The sequence below is a fragment of the Ursus americanus genome, chromosome 24, assembly GCF_024610735.1.
Source record: "Ursus americanus isolate L20-20 chromosome 24, mUrsAme1.1.p, whole genome shotgun sequence".
NCBI classification, from domain to species: Eukaryota; Metazoa; Chordata; class Mammalia; order Carnivora; family Ursidae; genus Ursus; species Ursus americanus.
The window spans coordinates 13144292-13166943 of NC_142150.1; the positions used below are offsets into that span (position 1 = coordinate 13144292).

The window sequence follows — 22652 nt, forward strand, 5'->3', positions numbered from 1 at the left end:
GACAGAAGCATAGTTATTATTAAATAAAGAGGACAATTGTGTCATTTTTGAGAAAGAAAAAAATTATCCACTGACATTTGCAAATTGGCCTGTGGCTCACTCATAGGCCATGAGAGTCTAACATTGGACATAAACCACCTCGGGGAATACCAAACTCAGACAAAATTGCTCTGAGAATGTGATAAAACGGAGCAAAGCAAAGTCACTTTATAGTTTTAAGCACAGATAAAAACAAGGCCTCTGATTCACTTGCTGCTTACCTAATATTGCACATCCCTCTCTTGGCTAAAATGAGTAACTACTACTTCTTGATCACTGACAGATGTGTTATCCCTTTAATCTGTCATCCCCATAAATGAAATATTGAGATATTCTGTAGTACAACTTCCATCACTTTCTCATAGCATCCAATCTAGAGCAAACCCCACTTCCTTAGACCCTCCCTCAAATCACCCAGCTGAAGGACATATCCTGTAATAGATTCTTTCTAATGCTCTCTTACAGGGTACCCAGTGGTTTCCCCAAGGTATGTGTTCTCCTTCATTGCAACTTGTTCAACTACAGGTGTGTTCCTGGTGGTCTAGGCTGAACAGTATTGACATCTCCATAAAGATATATAAATTATATAGCCTTTCAACAAAACCTTTTTTGCCTCTCAGTAAATCCATGAGGTCTGGAAATGTTTGCTGTGTTTCCTCTACTAAATTTCTCTTTTTACTTCAAAACAGTGCAAAAATATTATCATTTATAATGATTGAATTGTGCCGTAATGCAAAACATGTCAAATGATTGGCAAAATTAATTTGTGAAATGAGTCTTACTGGTGACTTATATCAGTGGATTAGATCTATACATCTGACTGATAAACCCCTTTCTGAATGAAAATTTTAAGTTAACACTGTTCATCTATTATATGCTTAGAAATTGACTTAGTGATTAAGCTGAGAATCTTCATAAGGCATGTGACATTGATAAATAAAGTTAGTGAACAGCGATGCAGAACTGAACTGATTATTCAAAGGCCAAAAAGCTAACAGGTGATGAGGGTGCAATTTATTTAGAATGATCCAGAATCAAGTCAACATAGGCATCAGCTTACTTTATTAAATCTGTCTCTTCTTATATTTCTACATGGAACAATAAAGTAACACTTTCTGAACAGCCAATGTTAAGTCATCAATTATTCCATTCTTTATACAAGAAATATAATTATTGGAAGAAATAATTTCTTTATGGAGTAAATATATTATTTGACTCCACTATAGTCAAATAATATATGTTTTTTCAGATGGAAATGTTTTCTTTCAATGGTCAAATATTTGACTTTTAAATAGTGCATTCCTTAATGCTTTGCATACTGACATTTTAAGAGTGAGATGACAGAAGAATGAATATTTTAATCTGTACTCTGGTATTTTCCAGAATCTTTAAAATTGTTTCAATGTATTTTGCAGTTTGCGCTATTGTTTTCTAAAGCAACTGTAGTTTATTATAAAAGAGATGCTAACTGGGAAAGATGAAGGTATCAATTTTAAAAAGATATCCATTAAAAAAAGAAAGAAAGAAATTGCCCTTTAGAAGGATGTGAAGCTCAGAGCACTGTATACCGAAATTCTCTACGGCAAAGCCCCCTGTAACTTGCAACTACTAATTTGGGACACTTGTGAACCAATGTACTACCTAAAGCAATGCGTGTAGTTAATTCTTGCAAAAAGTTTTGGGGACATATATTAATATCCCTCTTCCACAAATTAAAAAAAAAAGGCTAAAAGTAATTTTATCAAGCTGAAGAAGCAAATGAATAATGGTACAGATTTCAATCATGGTTTATCTGGAATAATTAATGGGTCTTCTGAAAATCATAAAATCTCATTAAATGGAATTAGAATGTCTTCTGCCCCTCCCACCACACACACCACTGTTCTTACCTTATAATTGCATGGTCTAAAATTCTCAAATTGAAATTCAAGGAGCTATACAATCTGATCCAGTAGATCATTCAGTGTCTTCTGCTTTAGCGATGCTGAGGCTTCAGCTCTATCTTCGGCTATGAACTCACTACATGGGGTATGTGAATATTCACTTTGGCCTCCAAACCCCAAAATTCAAGACTCAGTTGAAGTCCCTTCTTCTTGAGGACACCTTCTTAGATCACTCTAACCCAGAGTAAGAAATTTTCCTCTGAAATTCTCTGGTATTTACTTTCTATAAATGTATGGCTTGATTATAATTCCATTTTTGTATTTGTATAAAGATTTGAATATGTAATATCTATATACCATAACTCAATTAAGAGGGGAAAAAAAGAAACTGATCTTTTTCTTGCTCTAGGGCAGTCATTTTTACTCAATAAATGATTTTAAAAATTTAGCCGATGAAAGATAAATTCAGATTATTTAGGTATTAAATAATCTCTTTCTGTCTATTCTAGCCACTCTGGGGTAAATTCCAGCTAAATCAAATTCCACATTTCTTATCAGAGCTCCTTTCTTTGCTTTCTCAAAGATTTTCTCTCCTCTTACTCCTTCTCAAGGTAATGCTAGGATCAGGGAGAGGTTTTTCATCTTCATGGAGATGGAGGGAAAGACCTCTGGTCCAGAAGCTGACCATCACAAACTTGATGGCTCCCAATCTGATATGGTTGGTTCCAAGGTCTTGAGATACAATTGTCAAGTGTTCCTTAATCTTACCTCTCTTTTGTGACATAGTGTGACCTTCACTGGATTAAGTTTATGATTCTTCTATTTAACATATAGTTCTGAGACCCAGGTTCTTTGGCTTCATCCGGCACCAGATCTCTAGTATATGTCTCCTCTCCTACCTCTCCCCATCCTTCACTGCCGTTCTCAGGAGGGGTCATCTTTATGCCATGCATAGGCTATAGAAATTTTGGCGCTACCTTATGACCATTTTTCTAGATTTTTTTCTTTTAAATTTTCCTTCTGTGAATGGTAAATAATGCACAAAAGCGAAGTATGTAGATGCCTCTGCTTTTTCTACATTTAATCTCTTCCCTATGACTTTACCCAAGGTCAAAGTAATCAGGATCCTGGGCCCATCCTCAGACAACTTCTCACTCAAATGTCTTCCCTTATTCCCATGGTAACTTTCTATTTCCTCTTCCAGTGATGAAAACTTCCCTTGTATCAATTTTGTTTTCTCTACATTATGGTTTATGGTAAATTTCAATGAATTAAATAACTCTTGATATGTAAAATAGAGCTTTTGCAAATTATGAATCATTTGTTTCAATAATATTGAGATTTCAAGGCAATTGTATCCTAAAGACTGTAAGTATATTTTCTAAGTTGAAACTTAAACATTGATTATTTTTATTTACCATATTCCTTTGGTGGCTCTGGCTAAGCAGGTGAAATGTTTTATACAGTTAAGTATGAAAAAGAGAAGCATGTTAATATATTTCCAAATATATAATTCCAATGAAAGATTTTATAATGTGTATAATTTTCTGAGTAGAGCTTCCCTCTTCATATCTTCATTTACCAAATAGCTAGTGTGAATCTTTTATGTATCAGAAATGTGTTGGACATTGGATTTAAAATGCCTTATAGTCAGGTCTACTAGGTACAGAACTACTTTTATATACATCTTATGTATGCCCAAAACCTAGAGCAATGCTGTTTTTCATGTATATACATAGCAATTATGCTTTCCCAATCTATTCTAATGTCCTTCTCACTAGCTTTTCTGAATTTATTTAATCCCTGCACTGTTATCTATTCTCCACAGAGCAATCATTCATATATAAAGAGCAAAACAAGTCAGTCCATAGTTTCGAAGCCTTTGTTGGCTTCTTTTTGCCTTTAGGATTAAAATTAAGATTCTTTCTATTGTTTACAAGGTTTTTCATGAACTAGTTCTTACTTATTATTCTATAATGTTTGAGTGGGTAAATATATAACATTCCTTTTACCCTGACCCGAGATTCTGAATAATGAAGAGACAGACAAGCCAGGAATAAGGCAATTAAAATATCTTATTAAGAACATTAAGATTAGCTTGTATATGTGGTATGTATATACTCTCCAGGTGATCTTGCAAATAATTCATCTCAAAATTGGACAGATTTAATCACAATGTCAGGCCTACCTATGGGATACTGGATCTTTGAAATTTATAGCAAGGAGAAGCATAGTAATATGTGTACTTCCTGAGGATCAGTTGGCTTCCAAAATAGACAGGAAGCAGCTGGTTCACATAAGCTTTTTTCCTACTTTCAAACCTCACAATTAGATCATTTATGCCACTTGGATGTTGTAGAAGTAAAGAGAGGCCGGAAGCATTATCTAATGGATGTGCTCTTTCAAGAAGAAAAGTATCCCCTCAATACTTCCTAAAAATGTCTATACCACTCTACTTTCTTTCCCTACTCTAGCTAAACTGACTTTTAAATTTCTTGTTTCTTTCCACAGTTGGTGGTTGCCTATGTTTCCTCCACTTGGACATGTTCAGCTCTTTCATTGAACTCTGAGTCACCTTCACCTCTCAGTGGGTCTCCCACTAAATAGTCTAATAACACATTGCACTTTTCATGAGATTTTTATGATCTAAATGTATATATTTTTATGTTTTTTAATTAATATAGATATCTTTCCATATACACTGTAGGTTCTATGAGTTCATGTATTGTTGCTGTTATTTTGCTGACCTAGTTATTCCTTGATGCTTACCCTCAATACTTATCATCAATAAATATTTGTCAAGTAAATGAATAACTGGATGGATAATTGCAGAACTAGTTTGATCTTTACTAAGTGCTGTCAAAGTTCTTAGATTAATACCCAATCACATGTCCCTAGATATGAATTCTTAGAAGCCAAAGGTCCATTAGAAACACAAACATTATAAATATTATAATCATAAAAATTATAAATCAGGCTCTGGAAGTCTTAAGGAATATGGTTAGAGTTCATAATGATTCAACCCACATGCATTAAGGCTCTGTTTCTACTAGTTGGATAATTCCTACCCCAGCCCACCTCCCAGTACCAGCCCAGTCAAATGGAATGCAGACATTGTCATGCAAAGAGATATTCCTGACATTTTTCTCCAAACAGAAATCTCTTTCCGTATCTTAACATTTAATTTTTCTCTGTTAACTTTATCCATCCCTTTATCAATTTGAGTGGGAGAAATGGTGGTTTTGGATCCATTTGGAGAACATACCAATAAATATGTAAGTTTATCACCCCTGGTTTCTATCCAGTAGTTATGGACTAAAATGCCATTTCTTTAATTATATTAAATGCATGATTACAGCCAATTTATCCAAGAAGTGTTAGAGTATACTGACATTCAGAAGTGTTTTAGGTGGCTAGATAAACAGTATATGGTTATTTCTCAGAAATTGTTGAACAAAAATATTTTTCTCTCCACTTCTCAGACCATCTCTTCTAAATTATCTCAAAACATTACTTTTAATTCCCTTAACTTTTGATTTCTTAACAGTAACCTCTGACTAAATATTTTCATAGAAACCTAACTTTGTCCTCAAATTCTAAACTCTCTTCATTCTCTATCAAATTTAGAAGGATGACGGTAGCTAAAGAAAGAAGTGGAAAATGTACTTGCCTCAATGCAGCTACAACTGTACATTTTTCTATGGGTAAACATGTGAGCCATGGCCTAAGACAGTATCTAGTACATAGTAGATTTTTAAATAAGAATTTGATAAATGACTGTAAGACCACTGAATTGGAAGCAGGTCATCAGGGTCAAGATCAGGAAGGCATTATTTTGCTGCATGCTGGGGGTGATTCCTACACTTGAAATCAAGAGACTTGGCTGTAGTTGGGGCTCTAGTCTAGATTCCCTTTTTCTCATTATTTTCACTTTTATTTATTTATTTGTTTGTTTGTTTATATGCTTCTTCCATCTAAGCAAATATCTTATGATGATCTTGTTCTTCCTTTCCTTTTTTTTTCTCATGAAAATAAACTAATTACTAAGGGAAAGCATTCTTTTCAAGTCACATTAGCCACAGGAGCAAGGAGCAAGTAAAAGAGAACATTTACCTCTTCAAAACTGACATCAATATGGGGGTCTTCTATATGTCTTTATAGTGGCACCTTTGAGACTGGATGGATGGAGAGAAATCATTGAACTCCCCACAAAAATTAAAATATATGGTCAACAAGGACTTTAACCACTCAGGGCATGGGGTAGATACAATACCAAACTCACTATAATGACCAACAAGACTATACCTTGCTGACCACTCTTTTTTTTTTTTTTTTTAATTTACCTATTTGTCAGAAAGAGAGAAAAAGAGAGAGAGCACAAGCAGGGAGAGCAGCAGGCAGAGAGAGAAGCAGGCTCCCCACTGAGCAAGAATTCTAATGCAGGACTCAATCCCAGGACCCAGGGATCATGACCTGAGCTGAAGGCAGATGCTTAACAGACTGAGCCACCCAGGTGTTCATTGCTGACCGCTCTTGACAACCTTCTCATCTTTTGTTTTTCTTCAGTTTCACTCTCTTCCTTGGTGTTCTTTGCAAATGGGAGGCATTAACCCCCTTCCAGGCTTTCTACTCTGCCTGTGAAGCCTTCTTGGATATTCATACAGCAAACTCCCTCACCTCCCTCAAGGCTTTGCTTTTAGTCTTCACTCAGCCTGTACATTCAGGGATTAGCCAAGGATGGTTTGGAAGTTTGATTCCAACTATTTCTGTTTCAATATTTACTGCGATTAATCATGGAGAATAGAATGAGAACAGAATCAATTTAAAAGATAATGGATCCTCGAGCTGATCTTGATCAGAAAAAGCCTCAGGAGAATTTGAAGAATCTGAAGGAAAATTTCTTTCTCTCTCTCTTTCTCTCCTTGTATAAAAATAAAGAGAAAAACAAATTAGGCTGTCAGGCAAATGCATAAACCCCATTTAAGGGGCTGAAGGATTCATCATTTTGTCAGGCCAGCTGCATCTCCATACTCAAGGTAGATTCACACCCAATAATGATAAATATCTTTCTGTAGAAATTCAAGGAAAAACTTTGATTAATGAATGATTCAGCGGCTTGTCCATAAATAGTAATGCAATTAATGCTAAAAATGAGTTAAGAAAAAGCTAGTGAAAGATCAGAGGTGATAACAATAAAGAATAGAGGTGACAGTAATCCTCCAGTAATGTGTTTGCATCAATAACAACATGGAGAAAGTTGCTCAGATAGACCCCTCAGATGGATAAGCAGAACCTACTAAATCCTAACCCAAGTCCGTTCGTTGAGGATGGATCACTTCTTTCTATATCTAAGGGAGGCAAGGTTGTGGGGAGGGAATTCAGATATTGGGAATTAACAATATGGGCTTTTTATGGGGAAAACTAATTCAATATTGTGGCAAAGCCAGCATAAATATCTTTTCAAAGAAAAATAAGAGATCAGGTATTCTCCAAGATAAATAGCTTGCATAAATCATAGGATTGTTAAGCCTGATTTTAATCAAGTGAGAACAATTGGGAACTTTATGTCTTGTGTTATGATAAGATGTAAGCATATCATGTACTCTCACTTTCAAGTACACAAATTGTCTATGTAGAGTACATTTCAGGTACTCAGTCTGTATAATGTGAACTAGATTCTTTTCTGTCTGAAGAATGTAGATTCATTTACAAAAGGATTATTAATATCATTATCAGGCCTATATGTCTCAGCTTCTAGCACGAAAGAGAAAATATAGGAGAGAAACAGTCACCCTTGCCTACCACCGCCAACAAATCTTATTTTGCAGAGCTGTTCTTAACTTTGATATTATCTACTACAATTGTGTTTTTGAATGATGACTCTGTCCTCTTGGCTTTTATGTTCCAAAATCTTATTCTGTCTGTGCAGTTAAAACATCTGTGCCCTTTGTTTTTAATCAACAATGAAGAATTCATTTGGGTTCACCCCAGCACCCAGTGACTCATCTGGTTTTCCATTCAAAGATGGGGAGATGGATATGTTTTGTACCCACAATAGCACTAGATGATTCTGACCTTAACTGAATAAATCTTCAGTGGTGGTTAAGGGTTATTATGATTCAAAGCTCATCCCTTAAGCTGCAGCCTTCATCTACAACGATCACAGAAAATTTTCCAAATAATAACATACCTCCCTTGTGAAAACCCACAAACCCTCTTTCAAGACTTTCATCTATATAATAAATTCTAGCTTAGATTGCGATCCAGTTATTTTATCAATCTTGTGCTCACAATTTAAACAGCCCTTAGAAAGAATGTAAAAGAGATGCACAGAGAACAAACAAAAAGAAAGAAGAGAAACTGAGATAAGTGGATATGAGTGGCAGGATTTGGTAGATGGTTGGTTTTGTAAGGTTCTTCGAAAGAAATAAAAGAAGCTGAGCAAAACAAACTCAGACAATGACTATGTAACCCTACTCTGAAGAAAAGATGACCAACACCTGTTTAAAGGAGGCTGAATAAATTCATTCATCCAGTCATTTATCCAACAAATATTTATTGTGCAATTACGAGTCATGCACCTACTAAACACTAAAGATAAGTAGATAATCTGACTACTATAATTCCTAACCTCATGGAATTTAGTCTAGTTGTAAAATATGAACATTAATAATTCCACAAATAATAACATAAATGAAATTGTAATTAAGTGATTCAGTCCAAAGCATTTCCAGAATGTTATGATGCACTCTGAAATAAAGTCATCCTGGATGGAGCTGACATTATAGCATAGGCTTAGGATGCTGATTGGAATAGCTGCGCTGTATCCTTCTAGTGCAACTGTGTTGACAGAATAATTTGCTATTGTCAGGGAGGAAGACCTTCCTCTGCCCTATGGTCCTTGTAGCTGGACAGAATCGAATTGACAAGAAACAGATTAACAGCAAAAAATCTAATTTAACGGCTGTACGTGTGGGGAATCCATAAAGACAAGCGACATGAGATTCCAAAGACAATGAAGAAACATGAAGCTTTTATGAGCTAAGGAGAGTAGTAGGAGCCTGAGAACACAAAGGGGAGGAAGACCACTAACAAGAAAGTGAAAGGAGACATTTTGAAAAACAAGGTTGCTCTATTAGGTGGACAAGTTCCTTAGGTAAAGGAGAGTCTCTGTTTAATAGCTCTCTTCCTGGTACAGGTTCTCTTTTCCAATGTAAATTTAGGCAGTTCTGGGGGAGGTAGAGAGCTTTTCCTGCATCTGCCTGAGTTTTGATTACTTTTAACTCAAAATAATCTTTGTGCTAAAGTGTCCCATCTTGGGGCAGCCTGTCCTGGGTCCCTACATTATGAGTTTTTACCTTGAATGTTCACATTTCTTCTTCTCTCTTTTGAAGTACAGAAGGGAAAATTAAGAGCTCTCTTAGAAAGGAAGGAAGGAAGGAAGGAAGGAAGGAAGGAAGGAAGGAAGGAAGGAAGGAAGGAAGGGAGGAAGGAAGGAAGGGAGGAAGGAAGGAAGGAAGGAAGGAAGGAAGGAAGGAAGGAAGGAAGAAAACATTATACTCAATAAATAGAACTAAACTGTATAGTTAGCTCATAGTCTCCACCACAGCTAGTATAGTTCTGCTCATTTTATGATATTCCCCCTAAATTTAGCAGTAGTGACTTCTTCCGCAGACTTATATTGATGTAGTAAGCTGGATGATCCAATATTTAAATGTATTCAATTCAATTACAATTATTCTGAGAATCAGGGGTTTATCACAAAATTAAATCATATTATGCATGGAAAGAGAGAAGGATTAGATAAATTGGTAAAGCATAAAATAGTAACTATTCTGATTTAAAGGTGATATTCTACGAGGGATGGAAGTAAAACAACAGGGACATTTCTAGGTCATTTTGGAATCCCACATGTAAGGCAGCCTACATTTTTAAGTGAAAATGTGTTACTCATGAAACTGAGCCCTATCTGTAGAGGGCCCTACTTAGAAATCCTCATATGTAAGTCACAGTATGTCTGGAACATTCAACTAGTGTAACATTTTTAATAATGCTCAAATCTGTCTAAAGGAGCCTGTAACTGCTAGCGCAGGAGATCTGAACCAAGACTGAACTGCTCTTTTTCTCATTGCCAAACAGCTGTAGAGAGGTGACATGCGTTGCATTTATAAGCGGCTATTTGCAACTACAGAGCCATTTAGCTAGTGGTTTCTTCTTAGGAAACTATGTTACAAAAAAAGGTTATTGTGTTACGTTTTAATAAAATAATAAACTGAAATATTACTGAAAACAGTAATATATATCAAAAAGAGAAAGGTTTGCCTAAATATTAGAAATCACTTCTTTTTACCCTTTACGTGTAAGCTAGAGGCAAACTCTGTTCTGCTGGGAGCTTCACGTCTCTCCACTTTTTTATGCCTCGCCTTCCTCCAGACACGTTAATCACCTTTACTGAAGTACATCCTGTGTGGCTTCATTTCTAAGTGCTTTCCACATACTGACTCATTAAATACTTATAACAATCCTAGGGAGCAGATGCTACTTCTGTCTCCATTTTATAGATGAGGTGGCTGCATCACAGGGAGGTAAGTCATTGAGGCAGGTTGTACAACCAGCACAAAGCTAACCCAAGTTTATGCACCTGTACCATCTAGTTCCAGAGGCTGTACTCTCAACTATCCTTCCATCCTACATGTCTTCACACATCCATGCACTGGCCATGGTTTTCTCCTTGCCTCAGATATTTCCCCTGCAACGTCTCCTAAGAAAACCTAATTAAAAAAATCACATTTCAAGTTTCCACTCAAATATAATCTTCTCAGAAAATCCTGCTTTTCCTAATCCTGGTGGGATAAGAAGCCACTTGTATGTAACGCTAAAGAACTCAATTTAACAGAACTCATCACACTATGTTTTAATTACCTTATAATTTGTCTTCCTACTACCCTGAGATCCTTAAGGACAAACATAATACATCCTTAACAAATGTTTGTTAAATTGACACATGGGCCTGCAAGAATCACGTGAGAAAATTTGATAAAACTGCTTTGAAAACAGTCAGTGGCATGTGAAGATCATAGGTTATTACCCTTCTTCATCGCAATAAATAGATCCTGTGGCAATAAGCCATCTCAGGAAGATTTTTTTCCTATATACTTAATATAGAGAAGTAAAAATAAAGAAAAATGGCTCAAAAATGGGAAGCACTGATTTATGTCCACATTATAAGAAACCACTGTCAAGCCTTACAGATAAAGAAGCATATGAGCATAACACTCCTAGCTTCTATAGCTGGAAGTCTTAACAGTGGTTTCGTATCATGACTTGCCTGGGAATAATAGAAGGAATCATGAAGAATCATGATTTAACTCTGCCATAAGTGACACACAGATTTTTAAAAAGATTTATTTATTTATTTATTATTTATTTATTTTAGAGAGAGAGCACGAGAGGGAGAGAGAATCTCAAGCAGACTCCATGCTGAGTGTAGGGCCTGATGCAGGGCTCGATCTCATGACCCTGGGATCAGGACCTGAGCTGAAACCAAGAGTGGGGCGCTTAACCAACTGGGCCACCCAGGCACCCCAATTTTGATGTATTTAATATAAAATAGGAACACATGACATAAAATACTGGTAGCATAAAAAATAGGCATCAATGGGGCGCCTGAGTGGCACAGCGGTTAAGCGTCTGCCTTCGGCTCAGGGCGTGATCCCGGCGTTATGGGATCGAGCCCCACGTCAGGCTCCTCCGCTATGAGCCTGCTTCTTCCTCTCCCTCTCCCCCTGCTTGTGTTCCCTCTCTCGCTGGCTGTCTCTATCTCTGTCGAATAAATAAATAAATAAATCTTAAAAAAAAAAATAGGCATCAAATGAAGACATTTTCATGGTAAAGAATATCATGTAATATGTGTCAGAAGTTAAAGATAAAGAATGGTTATAGTACAGCCTAGATTAATATCACTTGTATTTCTAAAGAAGGTGGCCAGTTCCATACTCGAATCTATGCTGGTATTTCAACCACATATTTCTATGCAGGTTCGAGGTGTATTGATTGTCACAAATGTCAAAACATCTAACAAATAGCCTTTCAGTTTTAAAAGTCATATGGCATATTTAGCTTCAATAATAAAAATAATGCCTACCATTTATTGCATCAAAACTCGCAATATTACCTCATATAATCTCCAATATCCCCCTAACCATTTCATCATCAGCAAATGAGATGACCAGCCTTCAACCTCAGATTTATAAACTCAAAAAAGCCCTGGCTTTTTACGTTATAACCATCTCCTTTCTTAACTACAATCAATTATCATTTCATTTTTCACCAATTACAAATTGCATATATTATAGAACAGGATTAACTTTATAAGATTTCCTAATCAATCTATCTATTTGGATAAACTAATGCAATTACTATGATAGCTACCTGAGACAAGGTTAATCATCTCGGCAGGTGATGAAATCTGCAGTTATTTTAGTCCTGATTCTCATTGGCAATCCTGTATCATTAAAAAGTCCAATATCAATAGAATATTAACTCTTCACTGTAAGATATAAAATCTCGGGTTTTTTTTACCAATTTACTTTAATACAGATTAGGCAAAAATGAAAGTATAGAGGTGAAATAGGCTGTGGACGATAACATGACTCTGCAATGACATATACTCCCACTTTTAACAGGTACACTTTTAAGATTTAAGATTTAAAATCTTAAAAATATCAGCACTGGCCCTAAAAATGGCTTGGTGCCCAAGGTCAAAATCATCCTGATTACTGAGAAGAGTGAGCTGGTTAATTAGGTGTAGACGTATGAATGTTGTGGTTTAATTAAAGGGCCGTGGATTTACGGTTGGCATTGAGAATGCTGAATATGTAAAATGAAACTTTTATTATTTATTCACTGTCACATGTACCAATTTAGATAGCGAAGCAAGATAATTTTTTTCTTATTTTTAAAGGGGAGAAAGGAGGTTCAGAGACGATTTAATGCCCTGAAGAAAGTAACATAGAATGAATATAAGACTTAAAGTTTCTAATGCTTGTCAAGCCAAGAAGAGACAATAAATTATCCATGATAGTGACATTGGACATCTCAAATTGCCAGCCAGGCACCATCTTAACTGCTGGAGACACAGAAATGAACAAGACAAATTTCTTGAATGCATAGAGCTTCTATTTTGGTGAGGAAGGTGGGAAATAAAGCAAGACAACACATAAATAACTATTGTACTTCTAAGAGTGAAGACTAGAAAATAAATAAAGCAGTACAACAGAATGGAGTATGATGAGGAAAGTGCTTGCATTTTAGGTAGTTAGGTCATAAGTTTCCCAGGTGAAATGTGAATGTTACTTGAACAATGTCAAGGAGCAAATTTATTCAAAGCCCTGGAGCAGGACTTTTAGGTCAAGGCCCTGTGATGGAAATGAGTTTATGATGTTCCAGAAATTGTAAGAATACCAGTGTGGCTGGACCAGAATGAGCAAAGAGAAGAGTGATAGGCTATGAAGTCAGAGAAAGAGGCAGCGGTGTGATCTCACCTGGCCTTGTAGGGACTTCAGATGGTGTGAGCACAGTGCTGACATAATATGATTTTAGTAGTTGAAGCATCCTATAGTGTGTGAAGAAGAGACTTAAGTGGTAATTCATAGTAAAGGCTGATGAGAAGTGATTGGATTTTTTTTTTTTTTTTTTGAGAGAGAGCAAGCGGGCACACACAAGCAGGGGCTGGGGGTAAGGCTGGAGAAGAGCAGAGGGACAGGAAGAGAATCTTAAGCAGACTTCCCACCTGGCTTGGAAACCCAAGCGGAGCTTGATCTCACCACCTCAAGATCATAATTGAGCTGAAACCAAGAGTTGGTGCTCAACGGACTGAGCCACCCAGGTGCCTTGAAGAAGTGATTGGATTTAGAATATATTTTCTATTTTTTAATGTCTTTTTAAAAAAATATATTTTATTTATTTATTTGACAGAGAGAGCGCACAAGCCAGAGTGAGAGAGAGAGCATGTGCACAAGCAGGGCAGAGGGGTAAAGGGAGAGGGACAAGCAGACTCCCCACAGAGCAGAGACCCTGACACAGGGCTCAATCCCAGGACCCTGGGATCATGCCCTGAGCTGAAGGCAGATGCTTAACTGATTGAGCCACCCAGGCACCCCTAGAATTTATTTTCAAGGCAGAGGCAAGGAGTAGCACCAATGAAATGGATGGAGGGAGAGAAAGAAAGGAATCAAGGTTTCCAGACCGACCAACTCAGTGGGTGATATGATCATAAAACAAAATATGAAAAATTGAACATTTTTTTTTCTCTTTTTTGGTTGGGTTAACACGTTCTATTTTAGAAATTTTACTTTATATAGTTCATAGGTTATATGCACTTTTATACATTCATATTCAGTCAATGATAATATGTTAGCATATAGACATTGAGAGTCAAAGTCCTCATTTCTTTAAGTTTGTTCAGGAGGTGAGAAACACTGCATTTACTGGGACTGTAGGCGGTAGGAAGCCGTAGCAGCAAGGCAATAACTCATAAAAGGCACCCACTGAACCTCCTGGCTTTCCGACACAGTACTTGCAGTCTCCCAACGTTGTGTTTTCTGTTTGGTAGTCCGGGCCAATCTCTCAGACCACTAGAAGGAATGCCTTTTCTGCAACATGGGTGAGCAGCCCAGGTGCAGAGAATCACATGAGCATGGCCATCTTCCCAGTGCAAGTATTCCTGTTTAGAGTGCCAGATCATCCAAATTCAGCAAGCTCAACTTAAAAAACAAGCAAAATTCCTTAAGTGAATTAGGTGAATGGTGGCAAAGACTACTCTCACTTGCACATCTCGACTTCTGGACACGTGCGTCATAGTGACAGGAGAGGCCATGCCATATACGGTGTGCATGTTGAAGGCGTAGGCCACATCCATTAGACAGGGTCTCTATCTTGCTTAGTGTTTTCTCCCAGTTGGTACTGTCCTAAAGATTTTAGAAGGTCATTCCACAGTTCCATCAAGCCAGCTCCTTCTGCGTGATAATGCATGAATAAAGACTGGTAAGGCAACTCCACGTGCTTGAACTAACTCATTCAACCTCAGGCAAGTACTTCCATGTTGGTAAACTCCGCTTTATTGAATTGTTTTGCTTTGGCTTTCCTTTTTCTAGTTGGAATTTTGTCCTCTTCATTCCAGCATCCTTAGAATTCACTCTCATATGTGTCCCAACTTCCTTCATATTCAAATTGCCAGAGTCCTGTCATTCTTCCCTTTTTAGTCTAGGTCCTGTTAGATAAGACCTTCTATTTATGGTCTGAGCTAGGCTGGATCCAGCCTTCATTAAGGGCTTGGTAATAATTAGAGATGAATAGAAATATGTTTCTTTCGGAAAAAAAAAGGTTTGGGGAGGGGGTTGGAATCACAGTTCTCAACCTTAGCTGTATTTACCCAAATACCCCATTTCATTTCTCAGATTCCAGCTCCTTCCCCACCACTGCTGCACTTTTAATGAGATCCAACAATTCCAAATACTGAATTGTTTTGCAATCCTAAGAACCTTTATATTCAGGCCTTGGGACTGCCAGATAGATCATGTTTGCTCTGTACCTCGGTGAAATAAGGAATTTTTTTAAAAACTGCTATGGACACTTTCTTGATTTTCCTCTTGTGCCTTGAATTAGGCACTAAAAGTTTTTACTCTATTATTTCCTTCCTATATCTATTTCTACTTTTGCTAGAAGCCACAGCCTATACCACATTTCTTTTCAATCACTGTTGTCATAACAGTGACCAGGTGCCACAGTCATCTCATTTTCCAACAACTTGCCTTCTACTCACACCACTTCCCATTCATCCTCAGGTAAAAATGTCAGTAATCATGATGCCAACGCAAAGCATGGATTATCAATGACATAATCCAGCTATCAAGAAAGATACACATGAGCTCATCAAATTTATGATCAACCCAACTCCAGAATCCTGTTTTAAGGGTCGGTTTTCCCAGGTCAATTCCTGGGACCAATTACTATGTCCATCAGGATCCCAGCAGGAAAATAGATGCACACTCAATAAGAGTAGAGTAGAGCTTAATGAGGAGACTATTTACAAGTACAAACAGGGTTACACAATCTAAGAAGGGTATTGAAGCACTCTGGGGCTAAGAGCAGCAGGAAGCAGCTATAACACTACCTCTGAATGGGCAAAAGTGGAGGTGAAGAGAGTTATTAGCAGAACCTTGTGAACAGGCTCTAGCCAGAGATGAGGACCAGCCATCAGGATCTGTGGCCCTCAAGAAAGGAACTCACCCACTGCCAACCCATGGTCCAGAAAGGACAGAATTAGGACATAAATCTCTCTCTCTTCTCTCCAACCTTCTAATCACTTGCTCTTGCTTCCTCCACCCCCAGCTAAAACCCAAACAGAGGGCAAGTGCAAGGAATTCCAATGATGTGTTCCATAAAGTCACACTGCATCAAATCAGAAGAAGATAGAGAAGAATGGAAAAAGGATTGAAAATGACATGTCCTTAGATGAGAGAAACCGTATGGAACATAAGAATGAGGAAGATCGGTAGGAGAAGAAAGGGATAAAGAAAGGGGGGTAATCAGAAGGGGAAATGAAGCATGAGAGACTATGGACTCTGGGAAACAAACTGAGGGCTTCAGAGGGGATGGGGGTGGGGGAATGGGATAGACTGGTGATGGGTAGTAAGGAGGGCACGTATTGCATGGTGCACTGGGTGTTATACACAACTAATGAATCATCGAACTTTACATCAAAACCCAGGGATGTACTGTATGGTGAATAACATAATATAATAAAAATATTATTATGAAAAAGAAAAGAAAAGAAAAGAAAAGAAAAGAGAAAAGAAAAGAAAAGAAAAGAAAAGAAAAAAGAAAAGAAAAGAAAAGAAAAGAAAAAGAAAAAAGAAAATGACATGTCCTATATATGCAGCATCGTCATCTTTCTCTCCCGTACACACAATCGTCCACCAGGCAATATTGACCATAAGTATGTGGCCTCTATGAATGTAATGTTCTGAAGCTTTAAATATATTGAACCAAACCTACTATTCCTTATTCGTTCTCAAACTCTGAAACTTGAAGTTTAGGTATCTCAGGCTAGATGATGGTGCTTAACTGATGCACAGTTGCACACGCATTCCTTGTGAGCTGTTTGCAGAGTAACGAGCATGCTTTAGAGTCATTTGAAAGCGACTAGGTTTTGTTCTTTCTTTCTTGAAAAGCAAATAGCCCAGTTGGGAACTAAAATTGCATCAAATCACTGAAATGCCATGGCTATGACAACTACTGCCTAGGCAACAAATCAGAAATGAACTGTCAGAGATAATGCTTTGCACAGTCTTTTATTATATCAGACGCCTTAGTTTCTTATTCAAGACATAAAGGCATCCTGATGAAAAAAGAAAAGAGTTTGGAAGATAGAACACCTAACTAAACACATTTTGAAATCTATGATAGATCTTGATAACTTGGTAAGAAAATTTTCATTATTCTCAAAAGACAGTATTTATAAAGAGTCTATATTAGTAATCCTAATATCAGTCAACTTAAAATTATTTATTTATCATCTACTACATGTCTAGCACTGTTCTAATATGTCTTTTAATACACAGAAACTATTATATACCTCACTTAAAGAGGAAATGTAATTGACTTTGAAAATAGGGAAGAAAAATTTTGACCTATGAACCAGTCGGATTCTCCATTTGCAAACAATGAGTTCTACACTAACTAGTTTAAGCATGAAAGGACTTTAGTAGAAGATGTCAAGTAGCTCACCATAGTTCTGAGACATCAAGGTCCAGGCTATGACATGTGCAGTCACGAAAATCTCTCAAACTAAACCAAAGGAAATGTTGCAGCAAAGACCCTCTTTAGCCAATCAGAGTAGAGATGCAACAGATCACATGGGGTCCTGGTCAAGAAAGTGTCTTCCATGCTGAATGTCTTCACCACTACCCCCACCGGAGAAATGGATTCATCAAAACCCTTGCTTCTTTACAATGTTTTTCCAAGAAAAGAAGGTGAATAAGAAATGCAGAAGTAATTTTAAGATCAAGCCTCTAAAGAATACACATTTCAGACTTCACCACAAGTGAGAGAAGTATATAGATATGTATAGAGTCTTTGGAGGTATAAGAAACTTAGAAACTATACCTCCTCCTTCTTTTTATTTGACAGTATTAAAACTTTTATTTTTTAAGCAGCCTATAAAGAGATAAAATTATTATTATTATTTTATTTTTAATGTTTTACATTCTCCTGAAATCTTTTTTTTCCCTTCCTTTTTCTTCTACGAATAAGAAATAGTCTAAAGTTGAAGTATAACTTGCTGCCTTGCTTATATGAGTCAGAAGGTGACAGAATCCAGAGGTTGCAGCCTTTTGGATCAGATTAAAAACTGAGTAAGTCATTTAGCTCAATGGGTTGAATTTAGCAATGAAAAACATGGTAACATAAGCAGTTGCTCCTAACTGGTATTTAGGAAGCCATATAGTAAATCAGCAGTGCTTCTCAAGTGGCAATCTTATTAAGATACAGATTATGATATAGTAGACCTGGTGGGGGGGACCTTGAGATGTGCATTTCTAATCAGCTTCCTGATGATGGCTACACTGCAGGTCCCAACCCACACACTGAGTGGTAGGTTTTTAAAGAATAGGAATAAGAGGTAATAGTAAATATTCTATCAGGAAGACATTTAAGGGTTAAGACAGATTGGAAAATCCTGGCTTAAATCCTGTCAAACAGGCTTCTTTCTTACAGATGTCTCAGAGCCTGTAATAAGCTAAGACACAAAAAGACAGTCATGTGCGCAGTGGGTGAGGATGGGGTGGGATGGTGGTGGCGTCAGGGGGAGGGCTTGGGAGGAGGTTTGGAAGGTATATAATTTTGTCTTTTCAAACTTGATTATGACAATCCTTATTACTTGCTCATCATTTTAAGTAAATAGTATCTATTATCAATATTTTTTAAAAATACCATGTTTGACTTCATAAGTACTATAAATCAATTAGAATTTTCTCTATTGTGCCATATATTAAATTTGATTTATAGTATTAGTAATAGGGATTATTTTTAAAGAAATATCACTCTTTGGTAGAAGGATATAATATGTAACTGGATTATCTATTAGAAGATTATATGGGGGGAAAAAGTGTAACCATAATTCATAACTGCAGCACCTAGTGAGAGAGAATCCCAAAGAAAGATACAAAATGCCTAAAAGCAAATATATATAATCAATAAGGACAGTCTGCAAGAACTATCTATAGAGGGGCTAGAAAACCTCCTATAACAGAATAATTTTAAAGCATATAGTCTTCTTAAAAGTTGTTTCAAATTCATTTTCTCTTCCACTATTCATTTGTTCTTGAACACTTTTGAACATTTTTTTGTGCTCCTCGTATGCTGCTAATCATGGAAGAAAAAAGAATGTAGTAAGTAATCATGACAAAGGAAAGGATCATTAAACTTGAAGGAAGTTCAAAGAAAATTTTTCAAATCAAAACACAAAGAGAAAAATGTGTATAAAAACCTTAAGACAACACCTAAAATTGGTCTATAATGTCAAACAATTTAACATGTTTATAATAAGAGCCCCAGAAAATGAGAGATACAAGGTAGAAAGAAATATTTTGAAAAATAATGACTTAACATACATTTAAACAAAATTGTCCTATTAAAGTGGGAGTTCTAGAAGAAGGGGGGATGTTCTAATTGGTCTGTAGGTATATTGGTAATTTTTGTTTGGCTGTAAGGGAGGGGCTTGGAATTTCAAAAGAAGGGAGATTGTTCATAGTAGAGATGAAAGCTTTTCTGAGGCTGGCCATTTGCTGGAACAAATAAGCATACATGGGGAGCTTTTTAAGGTCAACCTGTCATAATGGTCCTGGTAGAGGCTGTCATGTCTGGTGGTTTCTCAGCATGAACTGATGGTAGAGAGTAGGATGGTAAAAAAAAAAAAAAATCTAAAAATCAAAAGTCCTGGGCTCTGTCTTGGTCTTTGTGTTGGTCAAGGTTCTCCAGAGAAACAGAACCAATGATGATGGATAGATGATAGATAGATGATAGATGATAGATAGATAGATAGATAGATAGATAGATAGATAGATGATAGATAGAGATAGATGAGCGATAGAGATAGAGATATGATTTATTATAAGAATTGTCTCCTGTGGTTAAGGAGGCTGATGAGTTCCAAGTCCTGCTGGTTTAGCGGCAAGCCAGGAGAGAAAATAATGTACTTCTGGTCTGAAGCCTGGCAGGGTCCAGACCCTGAAGAGCCAATGATTCAGTTTGAGTCCGAAGGCATGAAAAAAACAATGTCCGATTTTAAGGCAGTCAGACAGGAAGAACTCTCCATTACCAGGGAAAGAGTCGGTCAGCGTTTTTGTTCTATTCAGGCCTTCAACTGATTGGATGAGGCCCACCCTCTTTAGGGAAGACATCTGGTTTGCTCAATCTACTGATTGAAATAGTAATCTCATCCAAAACTACTCTCAGGGAAACACACAAAATAAGGTTTGACCAAATATCTGGGTACCTCATGCCCCAGTCAAGTTGATACATAAAATTAATCATCACAGTTTTGATACTCATTCATTGTACAACTCTGCGCAAATATTACACATTTCTGGGCCTAAATTTTCTAATCCATGTAACCAGAGAGATGGAATAAATGATCATCATGTTTTCTTCCTTCAAGTTATATTTTTCTGTGGTGTCAAAAAGATGAGATCTCAAGTTATTTGAAGGGAGCTGAACAAAAATCACCTACAAAATTATTTTGCCATGTTTTCCCCCAGCCCCAATGTTGAAACTTTACGTAAATCTAACACTATCTAGTATTGCACAACAATTTTACAAATTTTGTCTCTTATCTCCTATAGTATCAAATGAGTGAGATTTTCACAGCACAGATTATATTCTTTATTTTAAATAAGAGGAAACCGAGACCCTAGTTGGTTAGAACTTTGTTTCTCCAAATTGCAAAATATGTAGGACAGACCACACTCTCAATTAGAAAATCTTGACCTGGTTCAAGATATTGTCCTGTCTCTCAGAGTCTCTTAGCTCCTCTCTCATCTGTTACTTAAATAAAAGTAATTTGTCTTTCTTTGTTAGTTCTACTCTTATCTTTTTGTTTTCTTCAACTTCTGTGTGCTAGCCACAGAGGCTTTGTTGCTCCTTATTCTTTTTATTTATTTTCATACAATACTGCTGTTCTAGATGACATGACATCAAAATGTAATTTAAATGTTTCAAATAACACATTGAACATTGGCCATTACTAATGTGTCATTCATTTATTTTTCCCCAATAGTACTTGCATTTTCATGTATATGAATAAGGCTGTAATTTTGAAAAAATACCATTTTTTATTAGTGGTAGCAAAATCTTTTAAAAATCTTAGTGTAAGAGGGTGACAGTGCCAATTATGACTATTTTCCAACTCAAATGGTAGCCCAACTTAGAAGACAGGACTATTCACTCATAGTGTCAACAGGCAGATATATTCTGATCCACCACAGAACTTATAAAATCTTCAGAAAAATTGTGTGCAAATCATCAATAGGCCCAAGGTAGAATAATTGATGAAGAGAATAAATGTTATAAAGAATGAAAAGTTTACTAATTAAAATAAAAATGGAGAGTTTGCACCTTTGAAAAGCAAACTCTAGGTACATTTCTTTATTCAAGTTTAATCAGCTTTAACTGCTCTAATTTTGGCCTACGATGATGATTGCTTGTGTGTTCATTCTTGGTTCTTTATGAGATAATTACTTTCAGCTTCGAACATGTAAAGTAATAAATGCGTCTCAAGGTTCAAATCAAAATCCTTCTGCAGGTTAGTTTTTGAGCTTTGAGGTTTCAACAGGAAATTCTGTATTTCTCTTATCTATTTTAATAACTTTCTCAATTCAAGTGCTTATATGTTCTACAATTTTAAATGCCTCACAGAGAAGTAATATACGTGTCTGTGAAAGGGGATGAGTGATGATGATTTGTAAAGCTGCAGTTTGGAATTTTGCTTTCAATCCACCACCTGAGGACATGTCCTATATCAAAATCGTTAGGACTCAAGATCCATTAACTCTCCTTATACACTTAGCTCACTTGGTATCATCATTTCCTATTCTCATAGTCCACCCTTGCTGTTAGAAGGAAGTGTGAGATCCAATAATATTAAGTCTGGCTTTCCTATATAGAAGTGTGTGTGTGTGTGTGTGTGTGTGTGTGTGTGTGTGTGTGTGTATGCAAAAGAACAGACTCAGTAAGCATTGCAAAGATCTCTCCCCTTTTGACAGAGGATATCTTAAAAGCATTTTCAAGCTGTGATGCCAGTATCAGTGCTGTCGACAGTAAAACTTTTATTCAAATGAGATACAAAAAGTAAGTATTTATGAGATAAAGCACAGAAATCAATTGAAAAATAGGAAAATAATATGGGAAGATTATTCAGAGAAAAGAAAAATTAATGGTCAATAAACATATTAGTGAGGATGCACATGTGGTAAACTTGAGAGCAAAATTCAAAGGGCTGCTGAATTTGAGAAAAAAAAAAGAGCAATGACAGTATTCTAGTTGTTCCAATTCTGGCATCCATCAGACATATACATTTTTGGAATGTCTTCATACTTTTGCACAACTGTTCCATTTGACTGTCAGAAATAAATACTAGAAAAGTTTATGTCCTTAGCTCCTGTTTTAGCCTTT

General features: G+C 36.5%; 1 pseudogene; it reads right to left on the reverse strand.

The window, feature by feature from the left end:
• LOC123799524 (TIM double twin CX3C motif protein pseudogene) overlaps positions 1 to 14841 on the reverse strand; it is a 42084-nt pseudogene extending 27243 nt beyond the window's left edge.
• Between the last annotated feature and the right edge of the window lie 7811 nt (positions 14842 to 22652).